The sequence below is a fragment of the Aythya ferina genome (genome assembly GCF_964211825.1).
Source record: "Aythya ferina genome assembly, chromosome: 6".
NCBI lineage: Eukaryota > Metazoa > Chordata > Aves > Anseriformes > Anatidae > Aythya > Aythya ferina.
In genome coordinates, this window is record NC_140303.1 from 33,361,175 (window position 1) to 33,388,799 (window position 27,625).

The following is a 27,625-nucleotide window of genomic DNA, read 5'->3' on the forward strand; positions in this document are numbered from 1 at the left end:
GTCCTATATGCAATTTTTATTTTCCATTGATTTCCTGTTGTAACTGTACTTTATGTGAAACAGCATGTAATAAAAAATATATCTGCATTTTACTGACCCAAATTGGATTTGTGTGCCATTTCTTCTGAGAGCCCAGTTTCATTTCATCCATCGTTATTTTACTCTGCTCTCAGCCTTCATTTTTTTCAAGGAGAAACTCATCCTTACACCTGAAAGCCAGAATATGATATAACCCACATTAAAAGCTCACTGAAGCTTTATTTGGAGCTCATAGTTTGCAGCACATGGATGAATTTCACCCTCAATAAACACAGGATTTCTGGCCAGATAAAGGAGTATTCAAGACAGTATTAAACAGGCTTTCTTCAAAACAGAATCCATGCTTCATTTTGGAGATGAGCTATGGCCACATCCCATTTCTGACTTTCAATATCACCTGAGCTTCTCAAACAGCAGATAGCTGAGGTTAGGTTATTGCCTGTCAACCAACCCCTGTCACAGAGTCAAAGGTACTAGCAGCATCAATTAAGCCCTTGCTAACAATCACAGCCTTTCTCTCTAATACATAGACAGCTATATACCTCCAAACTCTTATATTATATAATTGAGGATATGATCACCTTCCCCAGTATTTGCTCTATCATGAATATATTATATCTCCTTTTTGCATTTAATCCAGCCTGCTTAGAAATTAACCCAAAAATATTGAATTCTTTAGAGAAATATATATTTCTGCAGTTTTAAATAAGATTTATTAGTATATGGGAATATCTGAAACACCTAACTTCCTCAAATGAATTGTGATCACAAGAACACACACATTCCCTCAGCCTAAATAACTAGAATAGGACAGCGGACAAGTACTTCCCAGCACATCTTTCATGTTGTCGTAGGTGAAAGAAAAGGCTCCCCAAAGAAATCATCTCATTAAAAGAATTACATTTCTGAAAGCATTAATAATTCAATAATCAGAACAGTCATACCAGGCTGTCAAAACACCACTAGCTTTTTACAGTTATCGGGGCTGACTGCTCTTTATTCCATTTTGTTTACCTCCTTGCTTAAAACTGCTGCATGTATGAAAGGATTCCCCATGACCAAGTAGCAATTGGCCTCTCAAACTAACAAGGTTAATGCCTCCATTGGGATGCCTCCCCAACCCTACATCATTCCCAAGTTCAGTTCCCACCCAACCACCCCTCCTTCTGACTCTTCAAAGGCTTCTTCACACCACCCATGCTTAACTCACTCTGGAATTCACGTGGGTTTTTCTACCTTTAAAAAGGCATTTTTTTTCTATGCCCAGCAGTATTTTCTGAGCTTTGTCAAGTTGTTTCCTTTTTCTCCTCGATAAGAGGCAACCCCTCAGTGTGAGATAAATGAATTACAACGAGTCTGGTATGATGGGTTTGTACTAAACACTTCAGTCTTATTAAATATTTCCTACCTCTTAACTCAGTTACGTTCACCAGAAATATATCTTTCTCGGGGATTTTTTTTCCTATACAGCTTTTTTCTGCTTTCTATTTTAGTTTGACACATGGGTTGACACCTTTTGTTATTCCCTTAGACCAGAAGGGGCATCTGCAGGCCTGCAAACTGAAAATGAATCTTATTTTGCTCAACAGGGAAAAGGCACCATGGGATTCATCATGGTTCTGTATCAGAGAGACTAATTGACAGACTAAAGGCATTACACAGCTCTAATTTCATGATTCCCACCACAGCTTCACAACCACTTTTTCCTTAGAAAGTGAAAAAGCATTAAAAGCAACACCAAGCAGCCAGAAGGATGAGAGTGATGTGAGTGCTGTGCATTTTTATGAACCAACCTACTGCAAATATCTGCTAAACCACAGCAATTTCATGCAATGCAATAATTTAATATAGCTAGAGTAGAAAGAGGGAAAGAAGGCATTATTCTATATTTGCAAAAGAATAATTGTTACTTAACAAAGGGAAAAGCCTACCCTATTCTTCCAAGTAGCTTCAAGACCTCCCAGACACAACGTATCCATACAGACCAGCAATGATGGGTGAGTACAGGAACATGCACAAGAAGATCAAAGGACCACTTGACCACTTGCTTTCCCCTGTGGTTTGTGGGAACACTGTAAAAAGTTGCAGCTTAAGAGAACTCTCCACTACTACACCAACAAAAATCAAATGCATTACTCCTGATGCCACCACTATGTACAGTGATACATCTAGGTATACAAAACCTACTTTACCTAGTTATTTTTAAAAAGGGAATTTTACTTTCAAGCCCCTTACAAAGTGAAATAACATTACTTAAGGAAATAACACAAACCAGAACATTTGTGGCTAGCTACACTAAATTTGATAGTGCTTGAAGGAGAAACACCAATAAATTGATTAAACACTAGCTGCAAGAAGCTGTGTCATTTTCCTTACAACAGAAATGCTTTTAAACCTTACAGACTTCAGCATGAATTTAGTCTGACATAGTTTCATTCAGTAAAACAGGATTACCAACCAGATCTGCAGACTGGACAAATACAGCACATGGAAGTAGTAGCACTTACTCTGCCAGCCTAAAACAGATTATTTCAAGCATCACGTATCTCACTCCACTTAATGTTTCTCAGCAACATTTTTTCCTTGATACTTCAGCACTTGGTATGAAGATTATTAGCATAAAAAGGCCAAATTAAAACTCATTTTTAACATTGCCTGATGCAGTAGATACTTGATATCCAGCCCTCGATCAGACATTGTGGTTCTGCTAGTTCATATCAGATCAGTTATTTTTAACTTGTTCATTGTAGGATAATAGAACTGCAGGTGGTGTTGATGTGTCTATATCTGTAGGTTGCTTAGATAAGGTTTGTATGTGGTCTGAATTTGACTAGTCTCTTCAGAGATTTAAGCTATTTATTAGTCATGGTTAAATGAACAACAGTTTCAAATAAAGAGAAGATACACTTAAGTAATAGAAATCCTGTGCACGCAATGTGTGGAAGAAGAAAGGAAGACTCTCCTGCTCCAGCCACAGCAGAGACACTAAACAGCAAAACTTCTACCCTGCTCAAGGCATTGGGATGTTACAGATGGTCCCTCCAGAAGCAAGCAGCAGCTTCTACAGATCATGCTTTGGAAGCAAATTTCTGTACCACTGTGGCTCTAAATATAAGATTTAACACAGCATCTCTCTGCTGCAGGGACTTCTGGTCACAGAGCTTTATATTTACTCTTTGCTTCACTGATTTCAGAATATAATCAAACTCCTGGTCCACGAATTTCAAAAATTGAAGTCTCAGAACATCTGTGCAACATTTCTACTTGGTGTCCCCTTTATCAAGCTGATCTTCCAAGCATAATACTGATGCACCTCACCATATAAGAAATACCACAGAGTGTTGCTTGACAGCTACCAAACAGTTACTGAGGTCCTCAGAGTTTTCACAGTCCATAAAATAAAAGGATGAGTAAGGGGAAGTAAGTGTGATATACCAGGACAAAAAAATGCAGCACTGAAATTAAAGGAATACAGCTCTCCTTTTAGAAGATTTAATATTTATATATATATACACACTTGCACAGTTATAGGAAAGTCATAAATGGCATGGTGATTTATAGTCCATATAAATAGGAGTAGTTCCCTTCAGCACATTCCTAGAAACCTAGGAATTTAAAAACCCTAGATACAGGGAGCAAACTTTTAGAGAAGGAAAGGGACAATACATATCACATGAAAGTGTGTAGAGCATTGGGATAATGAGTGATCATATGCAATGGCAGTACCTGCTATTAGTCCTAAAAATTAATGCAATATTACAAGGCCTGTGTTCCCCATCTTCTCCTCACAGAATCCCAAGAATAGTCTGGTTAAAATCTACCCATACCCCAATAGTATGGGTAGATAGTAGATACCATACTATTAGTATGGTATGGTATCTACCAATAGTAGATACTATGGTGTCTACTAATAGTAGATACCAAAATCTACACATACCCCAATCAAAATTCAGTTTCACAAATACTATTACTCACAGGCAGAAGTACTCCCAGCCTACCACTTCCCCTACCACTTTGCTGAATGGAAAGGAAGTCTACTTCTCAATTCAGCAGTGATCAAATTGAGGGAAAAAATTAGACTTCACAGCCCAAACAAGTTCAAAGTTTTGTCTCATAATGTGGGCTCATCCTCAAAACTGTCCTCAAATTAAAGACAGTATCTGGCAGGTCAAACTGAGGGACCAAATGCATATTTGGGAGTCAATTTTTGTCATACACACACACCCCTCATCTCAGGGAAACTGCAGTTCTGGGAAGCAAATACCCTCCTCCTCCCCCCTAAGGCTTTCTTCAAACATCAACCTTCTCCATTTAGTGGTTTTGACCAAGGCACTGGAGTGAGTTTTGCTTTCTTCCACCACACTACAGAAAACATTCTCTACAAAACAGCATTAAATATCAGAAAAAAGAAAAAAAGTCTACAGTTAAATCCAGAGGGGACTGTGAAATCAAATGATATGACTGAGACAGTAGCTCATTTTCTTATTATTTTTTTCTTTTTACCTAAAAGTAAATCCAATCAAATCCAAATAAAATTTTTGGCTTTTATCTGTATGAAACAGAGCAAGCAAGGCAAATGCAGAACAGCTGAATACAAAGTTAGTGCTGGTACAAAATGAACTGGACCACTGTGCTACACTGAAGAGAGATGCTCCAATTTGATACTCTGCAACTTCAACACCCTTGTGGCTTGGGAAGAAGACTGGGGTGGTGATGGCAGTTGCATACTGTGGCACCTCAAAGCTCCAAAGCATCCATTGAAAGAGCTGCTTGAAAGGAGAGCAGAAGGTAAAATAATGAAACTAGAGACCAAGAAACTCATAGGGCATGGACTTTCCAGAAGTGTTCTTCACACAATGTATGTTTGCAGAAGCCTCAAATGCCCCTTTTCTTTTAATAGTTCATCTGTGTGTAGTAAGTCTTGACCTAAACTGGTCTTTGACACAAACTGTAAAATACACATCTTATAAAGACCCCATGGAAAATGAAAGTCAGTATCATGACAAAACAGATGATTTCTGATGTAATTTCTTTCCACTTGTGCCTTCCATATAAAGGAGACATGGAAAATATCTTTCCCACTATAGAGATTAAGAACTCTGCTTCAATAAAAGCACATCTGGCTGCTATGATGTTGAAGTAAGGGCTTATTAGTATTACTGCTGTTATTATGATAGCTGTTCCCAAATGAACAGTCATCCCTTCTGAAGTAGTCAGTTAGACAAGAAGATATCATCATCCTTGTAACATACAAAATATTACTGTGAAGACAAGCTGAATCCAAAGATGCTACAGAATGGGATACAGATAAATAAGCATTTTATCTTTTCTAGATATTTTGACACCAAAACAGCTTGATGACAAAGAAAAAAAATTCTTCTACAGCTAACAACTTCCATGACAGAGGAAGCCTGAATAGGAGAAAAAATATAAGTAATTTGTTTTCTAGGCTGCCAAGTCCTTTGTCTTGACCCAACAACAAACCTATTGATCTACTTGAAAGCACAAAAGGAACACTAACTGTCACATTGGTATGACACAAACCAGATTTTAAAATATAAAGAGAAAAGGAAAAACAGCTTGTTTATATTCTGACTATCATGTGCTCTGGCTTTCCTCCTCCGTCACTGCACATACATAAAGCACTCATGAAGGAAATACAACATACCTGTCCCACATAGCTCTCGTCTCCTGAGTATCATCAGGACACCAAGTCCCAAAAAAGCCCTTTCATCCTTACTTCGTCAAGGAGGCCAACTTTCAAAAAACAACAATGCACTTTGTCATTCACCCAGAGAACTTCTAAGCTTACTTTGGAGGATAATGTACAGGACAGGTTGGAAAACTGCCAGCCAGAGAAGGACCTGGAAGTATTGGTGGATAGTCAGCTGAATATGAGCCAGCAGTGTGCTCAGGTGACAGAGAAGGCCAATGGCATCCTGGCTTGCATAAGCAGCAGTGTGGCCAGCAGGTCTAGGGAAGTGAATGTCCCCCTGTACTTGGCTCTGGTGAGGCCGCACCTCGAGTACTGTGTTCAGTTTTGGGCCCCTCGCTACAAGAAGGACATCGAGGTGCTTGAGCGAGTCCAGAGAAGGGCGACGAAGCTGGTGAGGGGTCTGGAGAACAAGCTCTACAAGGAGCAGCTGAGGGAGCTGGGTTTGTTCAGCCTAGAGAATAGGAGGCTCAGGGGCAACATTATCACTCTTCTTAAGTGCATTAAAGGAGGCTGTAGCAAGTACGGGGTGGTCTATTCTCCCATGTGCCTAGTGACAGGATGAGGGGGAACAGGCTAAAGTTGCGCCAGGGGTGTTTTAGGTTGGATATTATGAAGAAAATATGTTCTTTATGTTCTTCACTGAGAGGGTTGTGAGGCATTGGAATGGGCTGCCCAGGATAGTGGTGGAATCACCATCCCTGGAGGTCTTTAAAAGATGTTTAGATGTTGAACTTAGAAATATGGTTTAGTGGAGGACTTGTTAGTGTTATGTCAGAGGTTGGACTCGATGATCTTGAGGTCTCTTCCAACCTAGACGATTCTGTGATTCTGTGATAGGTGCCACAAGTAGGTGATGGTGCATGTAGATGAAGTTAAGTCAATACTAACCAAATTTCCTGAAAAGCCAAATTCCCTAGAACTGCAGTGAAGATGTATGAAAAAGTATTATGCCATGTAACCCTGCAAGACTGTAGGGCACTGAGGAGAAAAGATACATCTCTTAATATCAGTTAGAGCAAAACCTTTGAGCAGATGAACAACTGCACAAAAGCTAAAGTGTTTAGTGGCAAGCAGAACACAGAAAGGTGATAAGTTTATTTTTTCTTTCCTTTAACAACAATGGAGATATCTGGGCTGGTAGATTCTACATGTTATGGATGTTGACAGCTAAACCCTTATTGAGCTTTCTGAACTGACTATATTTTTAAAAGGTTACCAAGGGAATATGTAGACACTGCCCCAGTGACCAAAACAACACAGTAGATGTGTGCAGGGTGCTGGACATCTTCCTATTGAGTTCTCAGCTGCTCTTACATATAGAAAAAAATTTTCCTTGGGACTCACAAGTGAAGTTATCCTTTTTGTCTAATACCAATATTTTCTAAAGAATAATCAGATATTTAAACTACAGAAAACAGGTATTCTGTTCATGCTCCAAACACGATACAAGTATTAGTGGGTCATTCAGCAAGTATTGGCCAACAAGAGGCACAAAGGAGCAGAACTCCAGACACATTTTGTTTAAAAACATTGCTTATACATACCCTTCCTGCTTTCACAATGTTTTCACAAAATATAAATTCATTTATCTTCATTTCAGGCAGTAAATAAAACAGCATTCCTTCCAGAAATGCATGCATGTAGATCTAAAATTTGGCATATAAGGACATGAAACAAAGCACAAAATAAACACATTTTAAAATTTTATTTTCAAAGTCCATTTTAGTTAAACTTTATTTTTTTAGTTAAGCTTAGACATTTTCTTGAACCCAAAAGTATCTGACTTAAGAAATATAGGCAGATAAGTCAAAGTCCCAGAACATCTGTTAATATGCAGTTCATGTGTTTAGCAAAACTGTCTTAACATATGAAAAACAGTTAAGTGCTCAGCATTTACTGTACCTCAACAGGCAGCTTGTTTTCTTCTGTTTTGATGTTTCAGACAAGTCCAATGAAAAGCATTTTGTAACTTTGCCATTCCAGTAACAATCTATAGTTGAACAAAAATGGATTACTATTTTGTAAGGGAAAAGAGATAACCTATTTTCTTTCTGCAAGCAGTTCATGTTAGGATGTTTATTTTTATGTACTTCTTACCATTCAAAAATAATCCATAGCTACAGCAGGAACTATTGCTTCAGTAAAAGTGGCAAAACAGCTTTAGATATAAATCTCATTTCTAGATGTACACAATTTTCAGGCATGGCCACTTGTGTGCTCTGTTTCACCAGTCTATGAGTAAAATGAATTTATTGCTTCCTTTACAAAGGCAGTCAAGTAGCACCTCCCTGTAGCTTTCAACTCAGAAAGCTTGAAGAAGATTTTTCTCACCTGGTTTAATTTCTAGTAGACACTACCTACTCACAGAAACTGAAGACTAATCAGGGAAATTCTCATTACTGAATTTTACTCAAGTGACTAAAACACAGTTCTTCTCTTGTTAGGAATGGATCCTATATACCTCTCTAGAATTATCACTTATGCTTTTGTAGTTAGAGTGAAGTTAATTTTTAATATCTTCTCTAGAATTGCTGACTACCCCATAGCTTAGAAAGCACAGAAAACACCACTTGAAGTTCCTGTTAATAAAGACGTGCTATTTTGTTTTTTCTCTTTGTTTCTCTGGTTTGTAGCAGCAGCTCTATAAATAAGGGGAAAAAGTCTGTATTACATTTGCCAAAGAACAACTCCTTCAGATTATTTATTCCCATTAAGTCATATCTTTAAGTCAGATGAAAGAAAATTTACAGAACCTCTTCAAGGAGTGACTTATGTTGAAATATTCATTGTCAGGGTTGAATCTGAGTTAAAAACTAGTTTTAATAAGCACTAGTATCTAAAACATAGCAAGATATACTAGAGCAAGTTAACACTGCAAAACTAAAGCAAACATTTCAATAAAATGATCCTAATTTTCAACCAGCCTTATTAATTAACCATATCTGGTATCAGTTCCCAAGATCATACCAACTTCAGACAATTCTAATTCCCGACAGCAGCAGTTAAACAGTCAGACATGAAGAGGGAGAAGGAAAGAGATATTACATTTGATGCAAACTCTTGTCTTGGCAAAACCTACAGAAGTGCTCAAAAGTTAAGGTATCCCCTTTCCTCCAGCTCCTCGTTTCTAGCATTGTAGCTGCCTGCTGACTTAAGAATTGAACTGTGAACACCCATGGAAGAAAAGCAAGGAAATTGAGATTTCCTCAAGATTTCCTGCAGGTTACTTGCTTATTACTTTCTCACCATTTAGGTACACACCATAATTCAGGCTATACCTTATTCAACAATAAAAATGAAATGGGGCACAATCAAATAGTATAATCACATGACAAGAACATGCACCTCACAGAGCCTAAGATTACATTGCACATATTTAATAAACAGCTACATGCATACTACATAAATCTGTAACAGATTTACTCAGGAACAGGTTGACAGGGACCACAAAGCAGGCTACAGCCAACCTTTTGCTTTTATTCTTGGATGTGTCATGCAAGGTGGGAAATGTCTGAAATAAGTTTAAAAAAAATCAGAAAATGACTGTACTTAAAAGGATTAAGTGATTCATTCAATGGCATTTCTGCAGCCCTCCAGGTAATTGAAGAGCTTTTCTTCCACCTGTCTCATGAAAAGCCCTTAATTGTAACCATTAAACAGAAATAGATTTCTGGCTATTTTTACAAAATATGTGTTATGTAGCATCAATCCAATGCAATTTAACTCTGCAATACAGCTATAAAATGGTTGATTTGGTTTAGTGCCTTACTTCTGAAATACCTCACAAACTGTACATGGAGCTACCATGAGAGTGGTCCAGACTACAGAAGGAAAAAAAAAAAGTCTTGTAATTAGAAACTTCTGTGGGGCTTTGGTGATGTTATTTTGCAAAAAGAAAAAAAAAAACACCACACTCCACAAGCCTGCAAAGAACTTCATTTCCCATTAGTCCAAAGTACAATCAGAACCACTTTAGCAAGACATTAGTGTGCAAACTGGTAAACACTGAAATATGTGGGTTTTTATTATAATTTCTTTCCCTTCCACTCTTTGCCATGGGATGGTATTTCTTTGCACCTCAGGCACTACAACAAAGCACAACTGGAGCTAAGAAGACATTCACCCTATCGCTACTTGACCATGTACCTACTGGATTACATTCTTCAGGAAGGCTCATCCCTGTTGCTCCCTTGCCCACACAAAGCACTGCAAAATGACCACTCATCTCCATAGAGGATCCCACTCCAGCTAAAAAGTGGCTAAAACAGGCTAGGGGATTCACTCGCATACATCTCTCATTATTGACTCACTCCAAACAAGCCGATGGCACTGATGCTCATTTACACTAAAGCCAATTAGTCTGAAATTTCATTTACCCTAAACCCACACTATCATCCTGGCAGAATAAATAGGCTTTAAAATGAGTCAGCTTAATTCATTCCTCCTTTACTATGCCAGAGGAGCATAAAGTGGTCTAAGTGTAGCGAAGACCATAGCCAAACGATTTCTGCCATTGATTTTGTCAAAGTAGAATTCAACCTGATTTTAGCATTTATTGAACTGAGCTTGAAGCCCAGCTCAGCTATGCTGGCATCAGTGAAACTGCCTGGTCAGCTCAGCTATGGATGTAAGATAACCAAATGTCTCCAGCCACTTCATTAACCAATGAGTCCCAATAAGGCCCATTAGAGAAAATATAGAATTCAGAGGGTAGGCACTGAACACATTGTAGCTCAAGTCCTTCTGTTAACTCTTAATATGGACACCAGAAGCAGATGAGTCAAAGGTATCCAGTTGTTCCTGACCCAAATTCCTTTGTTTTTTTTTTTTTTTTTTTTAACGTACAACTACCACCTTAACATTAGTTAGCTAAGCATATTACTCGATATCTCAAGATTGTAATTTTCTACACTTCTGAAACTTTTTGCCCTTTCCCATCCCCCTTCCTTCCCAGGGTTGGGGGGTAACTTGAGCAAGAATTGTGCTAAGAGGCCTTTAACAAAGGCAATCATTGTGTCTTTTCTCATTGTGTATATAGATCACATTTACACTGCTCTAAGCCATAAATAGTTATACAGCAAGAAGCAGAACATCAGAAGATACTATTAAGCTTCATCTATTCCACGAGTCTGTTGTTAATAGCAAATTTGTAGTTATAACCTGTGTTCACCTGTTGTCCACTCATACCTCATGATGTTACCATTAGACTTTCAATTTGCCAATTTTTATTTAAAAACTTATTTGTTGACATCCTAGCTGATACCCCCTTCCCCCCTTAGCAACTCCATAGATTATAGATTAAATAAAAATAATTATTCCAGCATTCTCTTAGTTTTGACTCCTGTGGAGCACAATTGAAGTTGTCAAGTGGAGGGATGATGCTTTTATCACTGCTAAAAACCACGAGGTCTTCTCATTTCTACCCATGTAATTCCTCTTGGTTAAGCTTGCCATCTGATGTTGTTATGGTCACTATCTTGTCTGTAGAAGCTAGTAGCCAAAAACATCACTCATGGTCTAGGCACATGCAGTTTTTTTAGTTGAAATTAAGGTGGCTAGACTAAGACAAGGTCTGGAATTCCCAGTTCACTTCTGTTGTTTACAATATCCATTCTTAAACTGCCCCAAACCATCCCTCCCTCCCCATCAACCCTCAGGCTCTTGATCAAAATCCTGCCCAGTATTTTAAAAATTAAAAAAAAAAAAAATCAACTCATACTCTGGATGTGGAACTGCATAGAAATGAGAAATACATTGGTTGGATGTGTTTCTCAAGATATAGTGTCACATATAACTATGGTCTCCCATTATGGATGGATTATACAAGTGGATTATACTATAGGATATATAGGTGATATAAATACATGCTAAAAATAAGGTTCTTGTGAATGTTTGCAATGAAGCATGTAAGAAACTACTGAAGAAATAACTGTTTTCATGCATCAGTCCTGCAGACAGTAATGAGCAAAGCAACGCTATATTCATTTTCAGCATGCATTCAAATCTTTGTTTCCTTTTCACCAATTATATCTGACATATAACGTGACTACCCACTATCTCTGCACAGAATTAGTACAATATGGGGGGCTTCTGGCTGGACCAGAACAAAAATTATGAGTGACATTCAGTTAGCATCAAGGTCAATTTTATTAGAGGATGTGACATACAGATACAAAAAAATTCAGGTTAAACTCATAGTACTGGTAAACTGAAATCAGTAAAACGGAGTCATTTGTTTTTGTTTATTTTTAAAATAGCCATTAAAATGCTTTAAAATTAAGTAAAAATAAAAAGTAAAAAAAAAGTTAAAAATTACCAGGAAATGAAGATTTTAGGCTTTCCTTTTAAGAAAACTTTTACTAGATATAAGAACTTTAAAGTTGAGAAATAATTTGTTTTATCCACTTTCCAAAGGAAAAAGTTGTTCATTTATTCATTGGGAAATAAGTATTCTACGTGATATTTAAGTGCATTTTGTTACAGTGTAGACAAAAGTTTTGTAGTAGAAGGCTTAACACTTTTCAATCAGTATATGAGAAAAATGGATGAACAGAAGTACAAATATAAGAGTTCTCATGTCCATCCCTGAAATCATTGCCAATCCTGAGACCTCATCTTCAACATGCCATTTTTGTCCTCAGTTTTTCCTTACTGGTTTTCTATTCTACAGGCAGCAGTGAAAGTGTGCAGTTGGGCATAAAAAAATTACTCTGTTCCAAGTGTAAATGTACCACCTGAAAACCTGACTTGGATACATGGGAAACACTGGGTGCTCAAAACCATGTGCTGTGTAAGTTTTTGTGGCAGCATCACCAGTCCTCAGGCACCAGCACCTCTGCAACTTGCACAGAAACGCCTGCCCTAATTAATCATCCAGTTGAATTTATCACCATCCATTGATGTCAAGAGTTGTTTGCATTAGAGATCCTAACTTAAACCAGTAAGCCTTTCTCCAGTCTCCAGTACACTTTGCTTTCCATTTGATATTGCTGAATTTGCTCCCATTCCTACTGCTCTGTTCTCCAGGTCATTTGTTTCTTCTGTATGAGATCATCTTTAATAGTTTGTTTTTTTTAAACTTTTGATCTGCCAGGAATTTTCACTAGGCCAAACTTACTTTTTTTGGTGCCAAGGTGCCATATAGAAAAATAGTGGGAAAAAAAAAAAAAGATGTACTATGAAAGTGCAGTTACTTCAATGTTTACTAGTGCTTTGTACAAGAAACTCTGAGCCCTGGCTTGCCAAGTTTATTTAGACAGTTACACTGACTGTTAGGGTAACTCCAGCAAGTCACACACTGTGTGATGCAGCCCTTGAAAATATATGCATCTGCATGTACATCTAGATAATTTAAGCAAAGGTTATATCAGGAAAGGCAACCCCAATATCTAAGAATCAAAATAACTAGTGGCCTCCCATTTGCAGAAAACTCATATACAGTATTAATAAAGGACAAATTACAAGGCATATTTTACATGCCCCATTAAACTGGTAGGATTAAGTCCACACAAAATGTAATTGCCTTTTGATGTGAATAATGCACAAAGAGCCCAATCAGATGCAGTACAATCTAATTTATGACACAGCCCTAGAAATTTTGGTGATTAGTGTCACAGCATCACAAGTTTAATATATTACAGTGTTAAGAGGTACACAGCCCTGTTGTAAATTATTTCCCTTTTCTCTCCTGTACATCTGAGATGACAGGATGAAGCTAAATTTCTCCCTGACCATGTAGACAGCTCATTATTTCCCCAGAACACTCCTGTGCCATCACTAATCTCTACAATGTATCATCATTCATTTAAAATATCAGTTCACTACAAACAATGCTAAACAGAACACTTCTAATTTTTCAATACTTTCAAGGGCAAGTTCTCAGATGAATTCTATAGAGACTGACAAACTGGAAACACCCCCAGAAACATGAAGATAAGACCCTGATATGGGCTAGTTTCTGAGGTAATGCAAGCTGGAATTGTTGCATTCCAAATATTACACTGGGATTGGGTTAGCGCCAGAGAAGACATTGGGTACAGAAGCAATCAGAAAGTCATAGAAATCATCTCCAAGAACCCAGAATTCGATCAATAACTTAATTTGAGGAAGAAAATATTTTTGCAGATATTCATGCAAGACATAAAACTATGCATTAAGAAAGCTAGCCAGAAATAGCTGTCTATAAGTAATCACTTTGGTACTAATCTGAGATCATGAGAAAAATCAGCAGGGATCTGATGACATGGATGAGCTTTTATCATTGGGGAGGAAAAAGAGGTAGTATACAATTAATGCATTATTTTGATATTAGGAAATGCAACTACCTACATAACAGCAGATCACCTACAGTAAAATAGATTTATTATAAATGTACTCCATCATAACTGCACTCTGAACTTTTTTTTAAAGTATACCTTCAGGTTACCCACCATCTGAGGGTTTCAATTCTCATGTTGATGAATATTGCACATAAAATGCGATAGAGACACTTGAAGTTCTCAGTGCCATGAACAAGTCTTCACACAAATGATCACCACAAAAAAGAAAGTGTCAGCAGTTTGCAGGATCAGTCCCCACTATCAGTAGCAGAAGATTGTTTCTAGAGGAAGGGCAAACAGATGATTTAAAGTATGCTTGTGGGTTTGCTTAGGGAGGAGAGGACAGATAGAACTGAATGTATCAGTTGGAACTGAAGACTGATGCTCAAAAAGGAGGGCAGGTTTATACATCTGCATTGAGAAAAACCTCATGCCATTTGTGCAATAGTCTTGATAAGAAAAAGAAAAACACATGTCAAAAGTCAACACTGGTGTAGCTGTGATAGGATCCTGGGAAAGTTGCAGCTCTTAAAGAGACTGATTTGACCCTGGTTGGTTCAGTTTGCTTATAAAGCTGTGGGGAAAACTAGTAAGGTACTATGTAAAAAAAAAAGCATGATAGATTTCCATGCTTACTTTTCCATGCTTGCTGCATTACAAAGGATGGTACCTCTACAGATACATAATGAAAAAAGTATAAAAATACGTAGTAAATATATGCAGTCTTAATGAGGCCAATGAGGGACCAGGAAGAGGGAATAAGTAATCAGGGTCAGAGTAACTGAGCCTTTGCAGGAGTCCTGGGAAATGGAAACGTTATGTGGTGAAAGAAATACAAAACAGAATATCTTTACAACCCTTACATTAATTTTACTTTAAATATTGAAATGGAAACACAGCCCTGCCTGGAAATGCCATCACTAAAGCCACTGCTTTAACTGGCTACAAAAAAAAAAAACAAAGATCTTATACAGAAGTCTGAGAAGAAAATTGTAAAGCAAGCTTCAATTTCCAAATTTTGTTGTAAAAATCCTATTTTTCAGTACCTCTCTGGTGTCCTGAGAGTGACCTGAAAAGAGCACCCCTTTGTTAGGAAGGGGAGCCCCATCTTACAAGCCTGCTCAGGCCTTCAGCACAGAGGAAGGTTGAGTGAGAAGTCTTATCTGTTACACAGCAATCAGAGGAGATGCTCATCTAGTCTATCTCAGGCTTAGCCTAAGTAACAGATAATAGGCAGCTATGAACACTTAAAAAAAAAAAAGTCAGAATCCTTTGTATACAGCAGTCAGGCTTGATTCCAAAGAATAAACAAGAAATGTGGGGAAAAAAGTGGAGCAGCTGGAAGATCCTCAGAGAAGGCTTCAGAAATTGAAACTTCAGTTCAATGGACACTTATAGAATATGTCACATTGAATAAAAAAGGAAAAAATCAGAACATTGCAATTGTTTCTGATGTGCTGGTTTAACAGACCTCAGTTACTTCAGCCAGATAAAGCTTCCTGAAACACTTCGTCTTTGTGCACTGCCATATTTAAAGGTTGTGATACTCAATTCTGAAGAAATATTACATATAGAAAAGCAGGAGATTAACTGCAACAATGAAGACTAAATATAACTATTTGTAAATTAAGGTATTGAATTCAGATTGCATTTGAACCTCAAGAGAAAAAAATAAAAATTCACTGAAAACTGACAAAAAACGCTCAACAATGAAGCCAGACAGGCCAGGTTATAACTGATGGAGATTGTGTGCTGTCTTGACACTGTGCACAACAGAAACTGAACAGAAATGTACCAGAGGTCTGAAATGCAACAGAGCTGGGTCAAGGAACAATATTGGTTCTGCAATGTTCTTCTTTCTGCTGGCTTGTTGGGTTTGCCTGGGTCAATCTGTTACGCCACCTGGAAAAGCTTTAAATTGCTCCAGTGATGGACAAAACTTGTCCAAAAAGAAGAGGTAAATAGTGACAGGATCTCTGGACCCCAGTAAAACCTCCATGGCACCCATCACGCCACTTCAGATTGATATGAACAAACTGCCAAGCTAAAAGCAAGTATGACATTTGTCACTTTAAGCTGGTGCACAACTCGGTGTCTTACCAGGATTGTCAGGAGAATTTGAAGTGGAGGCACAGCTAAGAAAAAAACATGGATAAGTCTCAGGATTCACAACAGAAGAAAATAAACTCTATACACAATGTGAAGAACCAAAAGGTTCTTCATGGTTATACTTCATATTTATACTTTGGTTATACTTCACAGAAATCATGGGGAGAAGGCCAAAAGTTATGCCCTTATTCAAGAGTGGTATTCTAGATTAATTTCTAGAATTGCTGCTGTAAGTAAATGCTGAAAGTCATGCCCACGTCTAGTGGGTTAAGTTTTTTTTTTTTTGTTAGAAACAACATGCATGAAAATCTCCAGCAATGAGGCACACAGAAGTAAACAAATATAAGGAGGCTGAAGTGCTTGAATTTAGTCATTTAACTGCTAAACCCCCAACATTTCTCTTTCTACACATTGAAGGGGGAAAACATTTAAATAAAAGCCACCAAAGCAATTCAAGAGCTCAAGCTTCAAGCCACAAACAGCAATGTCACAAATTTAAAGATCAACCACAGCCAGTGAAGACAACTAAACCCCAGAATAAAACATCTCCAAAAGATAATTTCTTCTGTTTTCCCATCTAAAATCAGATCAACACAAGGTGGGATCAGATTCAAGGTAGAAAACTCACAAGTCTGTAATGCAAGAGATACAACATGTGGGCAGTAAATTAACCCAAACACTAATTTGGTCAGTAAAAAATATCACAGAAGACATGTAGAGAAAAAAATTAATACCCCACACTCTTACATCCTGTTCTGGGAGAAACTCAGGGGAACAGATGATTTATAAGCTTAGAAAGCAAGTCATAAATATTCAAAATAAGTTACATAACATTTGCCTTTTATCACTTAAGAACTGTGATTGCCTTGGAAAGGAGGCAGCACCTAGAGCCTGGGAAAGATGTCACAGAGGAAATATGAAATTGCCTATCCTACCAATGAAAGATCTTACACTTCTGGAACACGGTAGGGAAGAGGCTATTTAAACACTATCTCAAATACAAAATTAAACACCAAGACTCCCTTTGCCCAAGAACAGTAACTGTACTATGCTATTCTGAACTATCAGTTTGTCCAGAAACATAACTTTGATTACACCAGCGTTTCCCAGCATAACCAGGAGCAGGAAAAAAAAAAAAAAAAAAAAAGACTCCCCAGGCTAGCACCTCAGCCCTGGGCTGCCCATCAACTGCCCTCACACGTTCACTGCCTCAAATGGCATAAAACATGAACAACTGCACTCTGTATTGCCCAGTATTATATGAAAAACTTCTATTAAAGCAGTTCTGTAGAATTCCTACTGACAAAAACATCACTTTCAGCCAATTCAGCTCATTCCAGAGTTTACCTGGACCAAGGCCATGCAGTTCAAGTACAAGGTTGATTCAGGGGCTGACCCAAATTTTCCCAAAATCTGCCCAATTTAGTGGGAACTAGGGCAACTTCCATGCCAGTGAATTTCCACTTAAAGTCTTTTCCATCAGGAAGTCCACCCAAAGAAACTTGGTTTTAATCTTTTCTTTTTGATGAGGGAAAAAAAAGCTGCCAGCTCATGAACACCCAAACACACCTGCTTCAGCACAGAGCAGTCTCATAGCTAGCTATCAGCCTCTGGGCAGCATAAGAATTATGCCTTCTGACTGCTTTCAAATTGGATTCATAATTTCCCTGCAAGAGACATTGCATGTTTCTCAATACTGGATATGGCAGATAAAGCAAAGACATTTTTGCAAAATCGACCAATTTTTTTTATTGGCACACTGTATAATCTGTCTGCTTGCACATCAGACAGACCTTCTATTAAGCAGAGTATTGCAGACTTTCAAAACACCTCCAGAAAATAAAAGTTTCTACCAGGAGCAACAATAATGTACATCTGCTCTAAACTGTGAAGTCCCTGAAAAGCTGGATTGATACAAAGGCATGTAGCACCACCTGCCAAACACAGGAGTGATGCAAGATTCCTGCCTCAAGCCTAGGCACAAATGGGTTCTTCATACTGCACCAAGCTTGGGCACAACACAGAAGAGGAAAAACTGATTTTTCAGCTTTTAAATATATTTCTAGTCCTTGGGTGAAGAATTCATCATAAAAGAGCTGCAATAGAAGCAGCTATTCATTCAAGGTTTAACCTCTCTTGTATATTAATTTCAGCACTCATACAGGTTTTGGTTCCTTATACTGAATAACTGTTCAAGCCATGAACATTTTCACTGGTGCTGAGTCAAGATGCAATGGATAAAGGCATTCATCATGACTGAAGTTCCCAAGTCTATGACTTTAGACTCCTGGAGATTTGTTTCATTTCACTAACAGGGTACAGACTTAGGTTCTCCAACACAACTTGTCTGTTAAAGAACCGCTGTAGAATTCATTAAAAAATAGGAGACCACAGCAACTCTGGCTTACCTACCCTTCCCTTAACTGATAAAGAATTTATTTTCTTCTTCTAGTAGAAATTTTCATGGATGTCATTGTTTGTTTGGAGCTGAGCTTTCATTTTCCCAAGGGAAAGTTTTACCAGTCTCCAAGGTTCTCCTTGCCAGACAGTGCCCATAGGCACCATCATAAGTATGTAGTCTGGAGAAGGTCAACCCACAGCTAATGGATTTTGTCAGGAAGGTGTTCTCTATCCTCTTGTGAAGAAAGTAATGATGACTTATCCAAAACCATTCCAATTTTACTAATGCAGGTTAAAAATAAATTCTATACACTAGACTTTTATCACATAATACCTCAATTGCATAATTTCCTTTGCTCAGATCGGATGGCTCAGGTAATCCTCTACAGTAGCTCAAGATTCATCTTTATTGGGTCTAAAAGAACTGTACAGTGTATTAACTTAACCTACAGAACTGAAGGGCAAAAAAAATAGTCATACCAGATTTTCCTTTTTGGGTTTTACTTCAATCCATAGAAGCAATTTACAAACACAAGTCTCAACAGTTTGGGAAATCTGTCCATTTAAAGCTTATAATGAGTTGAATAGTTTGCTATTTCCTACACCACTGAATACTTCCATGCACAGTCAATCAGCTGCATCAAGTAAGATGCATTATATCCTCCAGGCCAGAAATAGCTGGTGGTAGGTCCAAGCAATCCTGCTTTCTGGGTGCACAAACCAGAGCAAGGGGAAATCAGCTGGAAGGAGTCACATCTGCTCGACTTCCCTGTGACTACATAGACTTAAAAAGTAGAGAAAGGTGCACAGCAACCAACGTGCTGGAATTAGTTTTTAATAAAGCAGAAAATTTAAATTCAAATAAGGCTGAAAGAAAGCATTCCCTGAGCAACAGCAACCCTTTGACCAGTAGATATCAGCAAGCTGAGAAGAAGCAGTGGTACAAGCTGGAAAGGTTACTACATGCACACAGCAGAAATCCCACTAGCAGATCTCTGGCCAGATCTGCAATTTGTCAAGGACTAAAGACTGATTTGTTAATAAAAATCCTCTGCAAGATGTATTTTCTTTCCTTTATTTTTTTTAAACATCACTGAATGGTAAAAAATATGAATTGTAGCAATCTGAAGCCAAAGCACACCTGAGCAATCAGTGGGTCCTGGAGATCAATATCCTGCTCAAGGTGCCATTCCCAAGTTGTCATGCCAGGGAGATCAAGCATCAGTTTGTGGGAGATTCAAGCATCAGTTTGGGGGAGATTGTGATTAACCACTCAAAAAAAAATCAAATAGCTCCACACATGACTTTAAATGCAGTTGTTCACAATTAGGTTTTCAGCCAGGACTGAGGAGAAAGATGGAGCCTGCAGGTTTTCAATATTAAATAAGCTCCTTGCAAAGCTGAAGCACTTCAACCATATTGTTTGAAATGTTAAATGTGAGATTTAAAAACTGCATTTATCTTTAAAAACAGTCTGAAGGATTGAACCTCTAAATCCAGGGGGTGGCATCTGACTGAGCACAGCCTGCTCCCCTCAGCTAGATGTTCAATTTGGGTACCTAAACATGTAGTGATCTACCTGCAGGCTCCCTGAAATATAAAAATGAGTAAGTCAGATTTCAACAGAAATCCACTGCATTTAAGCCGCAAAGAACAGCAAATCACAGCTTGAGCTGAAGGAAGAAGCCTGAGGGCAGGGCTTGTAACTGTAGTGTTGACAAACCCTCAGGAAAAGCAGCATTAATAAGGGGTTTCTCTACATCGTAGAGAAAAAGAAATAGAGAAACACATCTAACAACATCTTTTTGTTTACTAATAGTAACAAACTGAAGGTACCTAGACTCTACATGACAGCTATACACACCTAAGCACAGCCTTTAACAAAGCGCACTGAGAGGAGATGACAGGAGTAAGTTACAGAAAAATTTAATGTAAAGAAAATAAAAATTCACTAGATATCCAAGTACAGTAACAGCATTCCCAGACTGAAATATTAGACCCTTTTTCTGCCCAAATTAATTTGCTCAGTATGACTAAGTTCAGAGTTCTTAAGTGTGTCTACAGAAGTAAAGATAATCCTTAATGATAGTATTTTGTATTAAATTGATCTGTCCTTTTTATCTAAGCTTCCAAGGGCAGTAAATACTTTGGATCCTGCACACTATTAAAACTTTGTTCAACTTCAGTTGCAAGAACTGAGCATCTCCCATAAACCACACCTGACAACAGTTGCTCCTGTGCTCAATTAATCTCCTGACACTTTAAAAAAAAAAAAAAAAAAGGGAACATAGAAGCATTCCCTGCTTAAAAGGGGAAGCAGTATCAAGGGAACAGCTGTATGCCGTAGGCTCTGGGCAGTGCCAGGCTTGTCCCTCCCATAAGCAACTGCAGTAAGTAATAAAATCTATGTAAAATATTTTATTCATTTTGTACCCTATAGTGCTCTACAACTCTTAAACACACACACAAGGATCCAAATAACAAGCCCTGGGATGTCTAGCTACATACATTCCCTGCAGTACTTCAGGTTGATTGTTTACATATTACAGCCCTCCCTGCTTCTGCCCTTTTCTCCAAAACCCCACAGCCAGAAAACACCTTAGTTCTAGAAGGAAAAACAATTTCCAGGGCTCACAAACCTCAAAATGAGGTTAGTAAGCCAAGGTCCATAAGTAGTGCTCTGGAAGACAGGTGTGAGCAATGCAGTTTATCACATCTAACAAGTGTTCTGCTGAATTGCTGTAATTGGTACTTAGTCAAGTCAGTGGGGGAATTGCAAGGGAGATTCATAGAAGTCCAAATTTGAATTGTTAGTTCTTCATTGACACCTTAATATTTAGCACAAATTAGTTCCTGTGCCAACAGCATACAGTAATAACACAGATATGATTTAAATACATTTGCACTAACAAATCAATTTAGTTTATGGCATTTACTCACCAACAGCTAATGCTTACACCACCAGCTGCACAGGCACAGCAGCTCAGGTCTGCAGGGTTATAAATGCCAGCCTACCTCCGCCATGACAGCACTCCACAACCTTTCTCCTTTTTGTTTGCATCTCTTTGGAGAGATGCAACAAAGCACTTATAACAAGAGAGTTTCTAAGAGTCCCAAAAAAGTCTTACAAGGTCCTCAGCACACAGGTGCCCAGGATGAACACAGCAGCTGTGTAGAGAGCTTAACCTTAAGTCCTTTACCATTGCTTTAGCTAGAGCCTGTTCTCTCAGACAGCCTGGGGCATAGTTGTTCCCTCACTCCTTAGCAATGATATTGCAGATATTAAATCCCTTGTTACTTCTTATTTATTCAGGATTGGATCAAGTGAAAACACCTTAGAAGGAATTTTAATATAAAAAAGCATAGTGACTTTTATAAAAGTCAGTGGTTGTTTTAGTGTGCTGCAAGGTGAAGAGTACATTTTTGGCAACAGCAAGCCTTTCTTTCTGGCAAGGAAAGGTTAGATGCAATTTTAGGGGCAGGGGAAAGCTTTCATCATTAGTAATTTCTACTGCAATAAAGTCTTGGAAGATCTAGTAAAACTCAACAGAAGTCTTTAAGTTACAGCAAAGCTAAAATAACGGTTTAAAAATACAGAATTCTTGCCTCAATTATTTATAGTTTCTATCAAAAGAAGAAATCCTGGGGGAGGACAGAAAACAGTAGGTGATTTAAAATGTGTAATCTCTCTTATTTGGTCCAAGAAGAGCTTTTTATTAGTTTTGTTATTGAGCGATTTTTTGATTTATTTCTGTTTCTTTCCTCTTGCCTGTATGTAATATTTCTGAAAAAAAAAAAAGTCAAGTTTAATAACAAGCAGATGTAATGTATGAACAGATACAAGAAAAGCCTTGAAGATGATAGTTCAAGGTCCATTTTTGACAAAACGTGGTGGCAAGATTATACATTGCATCTTCTTCAGCTTCTGTAAAGTAGTTACAATGAAATTGCATTGTTCCCCCTCATCTTTTTAGCATGCCACCTTTAGATGGAAGTGGCTATTTTTACTTACCAAAGTGTGCTAAAAAGTAGCAATATAACAGCAGAAATACCAGTTTCTCAACTACTTTTCCTTACAACACCCAAAAAGAGAAATGCATTAAGATAATGCAAGAAGCAAGAGCCACATGCACAAAAAAAGCCATTTTGCACATAGGACTTACTACGTCAGTAAGCTACTAACACACACAAATCCAGAGAAGAGTTTAAGTGTTAGGTCCCCTAGGTCTCCTACACAAATTTAACTCCCTTATTCCACCCATTTCCTTGCTCTTGATCCTTTGATGCAGAAACTACACCTTGGACATCTTGTCTGTACAACAGGGCCCAGATGAAGAGACAAATGGAAAAAGACAGAGCATAGCACATACTGCAGCTATATCTCTAAGCTAAAAACAAAGAGCTCAGAAATCCACAAAGATATTCCCAAATTTCATTTGCTTAGATCAAGTCCAAAGACCATGGGATTTTTCTATCCTTCTTGTCTTAATAGAATCTGGACCCCCATCGCACAGCCTAGGAGCTCCCCATTACTAAGCCTCTTGGCTCAATACTTTTGTTCACACATTATTTGCTTAATATATAATCATGGGCTGTTCTGGCAGTCTTGATAAAGCACTTAGTTCCAGTATGCTAAGCTTTGTCTCTCATTTGTCCCTACACGACAGCTTTTGGCTCCCCTTAGATAGGCTCTGCATGCTCTTACAATTAAATCACTAAAAAAATATACAACCTATTTTAATCCCCTTTTAAAGTGCAAAAACACAAACAAGTGCCAAGAAGGACATTTTACAAAGGGACAAGGTACCTCAGCATAAACTTGCAATGTCCAGCCAAGGATGTATCCTTCACCTTCTAGCAGGCAGTCCAACAAATTTTCTCTCCCATTATCAGAGGGAACTGTTGGAGAAGCACACATCTTAAAAAGCAGTTTGGGTCAGCTCTTTCCTTCTCCCCATAAAACCACTACTCCTCCAAACCCCTCCTTCTTCAACAGGTGGCCACCTGCTCCAGCCCACCCTCCACGAGGTGCAGGTGACAGCAGTTCTTCCAAAGCACTCAGCAATTAACCTAAACAGGTCCCAGATGTCTCTAGGTCCTGAGAGTCTTATTACATGCCTATGCTATATTATACATGTAATAAATTACATGTAGTGCTGTGTGTTCCTACAGCATCACATATGTTATCTGACAGATTACGCATCTCCCCAGAAAATGCCGTAGTCATAAACAACTTGAATAAGCTGTGTTACTTAATACTTTTAGTTGAACTCAGTAAATACCACAGATTCCATAAAATTCTGTAGTATTTTGGAACTATTTTGTTGGTCTTGGTCAATTCTAAAAGAAACACTCTCAGCCTATAAATACTAAATAATCAGAACTTCTGTTTTATGATGAATAGGAAGACACTAGATAAAATGGTACACACAGCCCAGGTCTGAAGTTTTTCATGCAGAAAATAATAATAATAATAATAACAATGACTGCCTAAATCCTTTATAAAATGTAAAATAACTTTGTATAAGCACCAGTCACTCATTACAAGATGCCACAGACATTTCCCATGAGTGAGAGCAAACTACATATGTATTCAATATGTTGGGCACAGCGAGCCTGTGGGGCTGCATTTCACACTGGTTAATTGAACATCTCAGAGCTGCTGATCAGTGTGAACCACAATGAGCCAGCAACTTCACTGTTTTTCTGTCTCATGGTTTTGCACTTGGTAGTACTGCTATGCAACAAAGTGTTTCTGTGCCTGCTGCACAGGAGGATAAAAGTCCATAATGATGGACTTAGAAGAGGAGTTTAAAATCAACTTTTAGAACAGGTGAAGGGCAGAAGTCCCTCTGTTTTCCTCTGTGTGCTTGGAATTGATATCATTTAATTTCATGCACTTAGGGGGGGGGGAAGGAATTAATAATCTGTAGATGCTGTGTGTTTTGGAGCTTGTAATATGCGTAAAGATACTGCTGTGGCTATTCTTGTTGAACAAGTATTGCTTACTCAGCTCTCCTGAACAGTGTGCCAGTAGTGTCAGCCCAAAGTGTTCAGCTACTCTAAGCTGGAAGCTTCACAACCATGAGATTTCAATTAAAAAATATCATTTTTTACTCTTTGCCTTCTGATTCTTATTTTTGTCTTCATAGTTCAGTCAATGCCTATTTGCAAGTTTCTTCTCCACAATCTCAAGAGCTTAGCAGAAACTTCAATTCCCATATAATTGCCAAGAACTGGAAACTGAGACCTTAAGGAGAACATTAAATGCTGTAACAAAGACAGAAGAAACTGCGAAGTCTGAGCAAGTCAAGCTCCCAAAACAAGTTTATGAACTTTCAGAAGTTCTTAATGATTCAAAATTCACAGCTAACACAGGTGTCTTGAAGCTACACATAGGCTTGTTGTTCTCCCTGCAGACCTTGATACCTATGCTTAATTTAAATGGGAATTCATACAGTAGGTACAATGGAGGTGTGTTGATTGACTCCAGAAGCCGATGTCAAAGTTCACAAACACACACATACCCACACAAAATAAAAATAAAATAATAATAATAATAATAATAACAATAATAATAATAATAATAATAATAATTAATAATATCTTCAGTAAAGCTTCTGTTCAGAGCTAATAAGAATCTTGGAAATGCCCATTAAGCAGGATCTAAATACATGTATACCATGTACACCTTGACCCCACTTGTCTTGAAATACTTGTGCTTCATTTCACAATATCCAGTTTCAGCACTTCTGAAATATGTAGTCTTTTTGGTTCCTGCTTTGGTGACAAGCTTTTTCCTTTGATCTCAGTGTAGGAATTTTCTCTGGCATGCTCTCTGCTCTCACCTTTTTCTGGTCTACTTCCAAGAACTGAACATTTTTAGTTCTCCCATTAGATTTTAGCTTTTGTATATTTTGCTTTATTGGAACTGGCAACAGGGTGCTATTTAAACGCAGCTCCATCTGGCAGAGTCAAGTCCTGCAGGTAGGGTGTCATGTTTGATTTTATTCTTTCATTTTTTTTTTTTTGTAGTTGGAGCTAAAGAAAAAAAAAATGTTTACTATAAAAGTTACCTTCATAAATTCCTTTGAAAGATCTTTTGCTGTTTTTGTGGGACCTACTTGTGTCCTTATGAATACTGCCCCTCCTACACTGCCAGAAAGAAAATAAGTGGGGTGCACATGGTTTGGCATTGGTCATGGGATTTTCCTCTCCTGCTGCCCATGCCAACTGCATGTCCTAGGCATGTATGTGATTTTTTTGTCAGCATTATATCTAGAACATGTGCACAACCTCTCATTAGGCTGTATTGAACTGGGGGCTTGGAGAAAACTGGTGTGCTGAACATAGTATAAACAGCACACAAAGAAATTATGTTCACAGTATAAAATAGGGGAAAGTTACAAATGGAAAGCTCGTATCTTCACAGAAAACCAGTGCTCATGTTTAAGCCTGAGCACTATTACACTACAGGTACACCAGTGCTGGCCTTGCCCAGGAGGGTGGCTGGGGTTCCTGAGACCCCATTTTCTGCCTAGCAAGCTAATTCACAGCCCTCTTCACTCTCAGGTAGTTAGCAGCTGTTCTGCACACGTAGAAGGAACTGCAGACAGCTAGAAAGCCCTCACCCTGCAAAGAGCAGTTATCAGAACTACACTGGTCACAGCCAGCAATGGCCTCGTAGCCCAAGCCTGGCCCACACGTAATCTGGCTTCTGCCAACAAAAGGAGACAACAGCAAACTCTGGGTCTTGTAGAGCTCATGTAATAGGTACTCAAGCTGATTGCACAACTGTGGAATTACAGTGATCTTTTATGTTGTTTGCCTTCCTTGCTTATACAGCTGTAAATGTCAAAGGCTGTCATGCACAGGCCAACAAGCACATTTAAGTACCAGGGTATGCTAGAACAGCTGCTGCCTGATCAGGAGAACCATCCTTCAGGGCCATCTCATTAACAATTCGGTAATTTATATTGATGGCAGTGCAGGGAAACAAAACCAACTGTTGTTCAGGCACATGCAGTCCTCATCTGGACAGCTTGCCTTTCCCCAGGAGTTGCGTGTATCCCCCTCCAGTTTAGGGAAGGATGAAAGAAAATGGAAGATGAGAGCTGAAAAACAGATATCTAAGTACAACCCACATTGGCATTGGTAGATTACAGCTCACAGTGCATTCATTTTTAATGGATTTAGTAACTAATTTAGTAGTTGATGAACAAATGCATGCTGCAGTGGTTTGACCGATTCTGTGCTCCAAGCTGGGCCATCCAGGTTACATGGGCTAATGCCTGGGTTGGCCTCTGAGCACCAGCAGCACTCAAGCTCTTTTTTAACATTAGAAACTTAAGCTAACATTTTGCTTGCTTCTAAATAATGTCAGTGACTGTTGAATCAGGATTTAGTCTGAGACATTTGTCTGTAGCAAAGCATGAGCTGGCATGCCCAATGTCACCAAAGAATGCTGTAAACAAAGGGAAATGGGCACAAAATGGCCTGAGCATCACTGTCACAGTTCATGATTCTGTGTGCAGTGCTGTACCTACAGACTGAGTCTCACCAGGGGACTAATTCCCAGTGGGCATTGTACCAAACACTAACAGGCTTTCCCTTAAAGAATTGCTTTCTGATCTGCACCCTTGCATTTCTTTTATTCAGCCTTATCTTCTTGGTTTTCTTTCACTGTAAGCCACCTTTCCCCATATTGTTTTTTATTACTTCTTATACTCTAGACACCTCTATTTCCAGACAGTGATGAGCTCCTTCTCACACATGCGTTTGTGAGCCAGCCCTGTCTGTCTCCTCTTTCTCTGCAGCTTTTGACACTGTGCAGTTTAAACAACATGTGATTAAAATAGCTAGAAATGTGCTAGCATTTTTAATCAGACAGAGAAGTCTAGGAGAGCTTCAGAGATGCTATAATTCACATAGAGACTTTGGGCAGCAATTTCAGGCTCCTACCAAAGTTTCTGAAACAAAAGCTGCACCTCATTTTCCACATTATTGCAATGTACACCCAGTCCTCCATTTGAAGTGGATAGAG

General features: G+C 38.4%; 1 long non-coding RNA gene across 2 annotated transcripts in view; it reads right to left on the reverse strand.

Annotated features, from left to right (window-relative positions):
* LOC311439214 overlaps positions 1 to 23,546 on the reverse strand; it is a 288,783-nt gene extending 265,237 nt beyond the window's left edge. For both annotated transcript variants that reach the window (XR_014694593.1, XR_014694594.1), the window contains exons 1-2: positions 23,390 to 23,546; positions 7,658 to 7,745 (exon numbers count right to left, since the gene is read on the reverse strand). This is a non-coding gene — a long non-coding RNA (uncharacterized lncRNA). The remainder of the gene's footprint in view (positions 1 to 7,657; positions 7,746 to 23,389) is intronic.
* Positions 23,547 to 27,625: the final 4,079 nt, after the last annotated feature.